The sequence below is a fragment of the Fulmarus glacialis genome, unplaced genomic scaffold, assembly GCF_000690835.1.
Source record: "Fulmarus glacialis isolate BGI_N327 unplaced genomic scaffold, ASM69083v1 scaffold35819, whole genome shotgun sequence".
In the NCBI taxonomy this organism is placed as follows: Eukaryota; Metazoa; Chordata; class Aves; order Procellariiformes; family Procellariidae; genus Fulmarus; species Fulmarus glacialis.
Window position 1 is genome coordinate 5,357 of NW_009233197.1, and position 2,703 is coordinate 8,059.

At 55.6% G+C, this 2,703-nt stretch overlaps 1 protein-coding gene across 1 annotated transcript in view; it reads left to right on the forward strand.

Moving 5' to 3' along the window:
• LOC104082214 (Na(+)/H(+) exchange regulatory cofactor NHE-RF2-like) overlaps positions 1–2,703 on the forward strand; it is a gene marked incomplete at both ends in the record, with an annotated part of 7,029 nt that overhangs the window by 3,843 nt on the left and 483 nt on the right. The window lies entirely within an intron of this gene.

Here is a 2,703-nt window from a genome sequence, read left to right on the forward strand (position 1 = left end):
GCCTTTCGGTACTGTGTAACAGCGCCTTCCAATGCACTTTCAGTTTTGTCTCGCAGACTAAGGTACACTTGTATCCATCCAGCAAGCAAAATACAGAGTTTTCTTTCATCCCTTGCGCTGTAAATGTGCATGAAGTGGAGCCGTGAGCTCTCAGCAGCTGCTGGTTCCAGCGCAGAGGTGGCCGCATTTCTGGGATAACCCCTTCGAGTGGGTGGTTAAGGGCTCGGGACCCTCGGGGTGACGTGTGCTGCTGTCACAGGTGTACACGCAAAGATGAGCATCTGCAAACTGCATCTGCAAACTGCCCCCTGCAAACCGGCGTCTGAGAGATGCAACAGCATTCAGACGGGAATTAAACCCCATCGTCTTCTGCCTTCCTTCCCTTCTGCCTTCAGATGGGCAGGAGTGAAAACACGCAGGGTTTGATTAACTATGGCTCCACGGGCCAAGTCCGGGCTGCAAATTCTTTCCCTTCTTTGTCCGGGGGACAGAAAAGCTCGTGGGGATTGCGTGGCCTCTGCCAGCAGCAGCAGATGTCCCCTATTAACGGAGGAGTTTTGCAAGGGTGTGGATGGGTGCGTGCTCCATTCCCGGGGCGAGCCCCTGGCTCTGGGAGGGCTCACGCGTCCCTTCGGGCAGGGTGACCTCGGGGAGGGGGTGGCACTGCCCCAAACCGAGGGAGGAGAACGTCAAGGGGTGACGGCAGCAAGTTAATTGGCGCTTCGTTGGGCAGTGAGTCGTGCTCGAATACTTTGAAAGGAGGTGTAAGATGAAAGGATGTCTACAAGAGTTTTGGATCTTAAGTATAATTATACTGACGAGCTGCAGGGCAGGAGGCGAGGCTGGGAAGCTGGGAGGAGCGGAGCTGTGAGGTTCAAGTGCTGCTAACAGGAACAAGGCAGGCTAAAATTTAAAAAAGCCAAATTGCTTTTAGCTTGGAGCACAGTGGATTTATCACAGTGTTTAAAGGAGCTGCTCAGAATGGGAGGAGTGTGGATTTGGTGACCCGCAGGGCTGGTTGCAGGGCTGGGGCTGTTTCTCTGGTGGAGCCTGGCTGAATGCCGTAGCAAAGGGCCGGAGAAGAGGCAGACCTCGCTGTGCAAGGTGAACGAGCGACCAAAAGTAAACACAAGGCATAGATTGGTATTCTCTCAGTGTTATTAATTTAGCAGGTTTTTTTCTTAAAATAATAAGTAGGGGATTTCTAAAGTGCTCAAAAATTTATCTTTAGCATGAGGCTCTGCTAAATATAGAGGAGTGTCTCCATGCAGGTGCTCTGTGGGGTCTCTGCTGGTTCTCAGTGCTGGTGCTGTCCCCTGCCCCGAGACGGCTGGGAGCGGGAGTCTGACGGCAGCAAGTGCTCACGCAGCCTCCTCTGAGACCCAGAGCCGCTAAAACACCTCGAACGCCAGCTGTGTCTGAGAGCTGTGGCCAAACGCCTGCAGTCTGGCCTCTCCGTTTCTCTCTGAGCGTTGAATAATACATGTCCTGATCCAATGGCTGCTGCCTTTGGAAAACCGGGCTGTGTCCCAGTGCCCGAGCGCAGGGGTTCCTCCCGCAGCATCACCTTTGGGCTGTTTCAGAGATCACTGTCCCACCTCCGCACTAGAAACCGGAGTCCTTGGGGGTGGCGGGGGGTGCCTGCGGCTCTGCCCCCCAGCTCGCAGCCTGGCGTGCTCATTCAAGCCACCACCCCGTTCAGTTTGCATTCGTAAGCCAGAGCAAAGCTGGAGCCGTTAACTTGCAGCACTGGTGGAAGACCTGCCCATGGTTATCCACAGGGTTTGTGAAATCGTTTTGCCTGTGTGGTAGGGCAGCAATGTGAGTAGGCAGGCTTTAAAATGTTTCCTTAAAACTGAAGGTCTTGATTCTGTATGTTTGCCCACTATTGACAGGAGCGTGGCGCTTGCAGAGCGCAGCCGTGCAGCTCCGGGGTGCAGCCGCTTCCCCCCGAGCTGGGGCACCTCCGCCCTGCCCGGCACCGCGACCCGGCAAAGCCTCGGTCCAGATGTGATCCATGAAGCCGAAGCTTTAGATTGCGCCCGCTATGAAGCGTGCTGCCCGCGTGGTTCAGCTCTGATGAACCAAGTCCCGGCAGGGACGATGCTTCCCAGACCTGTGGGGTTTGAGGGGCTTGGAGACCCGGCGCTGGGTCTGTGCCCAGCAGGGATGCAATGGAATAAAAGCATCTTGGCCAGGATGCTAATTGTACCCTGAGGACATGGTGCCCGTCCGTCACCTACTGCAGGAACAAGAGGGTGGGGGTCAGTGGAGGGGCACCTGGGGCTTCTGGCTTGAGGGGATGTTGCCGCAGTGGCATTGACTTTGGAAAGGAAAGTTAATTTTCTTATCATAAAAGTACTTTTATTAAGCAGATGGAAAGAAGCTGTTTTCAACACAGTTCCCAAAGCAAATGCAGCTTTGACTGGCGTCTTACAGTGGCCGTGCTGGGCATGGCCAGCTGGGCACGCAGGCGGGCGCTGTCCTCCCACGCACCGTCCCCGCCACGGGTGCTCTGGCAGCAAATGGGTGCCCGGGCAGGCGAACACGGGGGGGCCTTGCCACAACCCCTCCCTGCGAGCCCCGAGGCTCACCCAGCTTGCTCCCTCGTCCCTGCTTTCTGCCTACACCAGGGGCTTGTTTTTCATTTTCCCAGCTTGTTTTCCCTCTGGCAGCAGCTTCTATGTTTCTGCTTTTCCACTT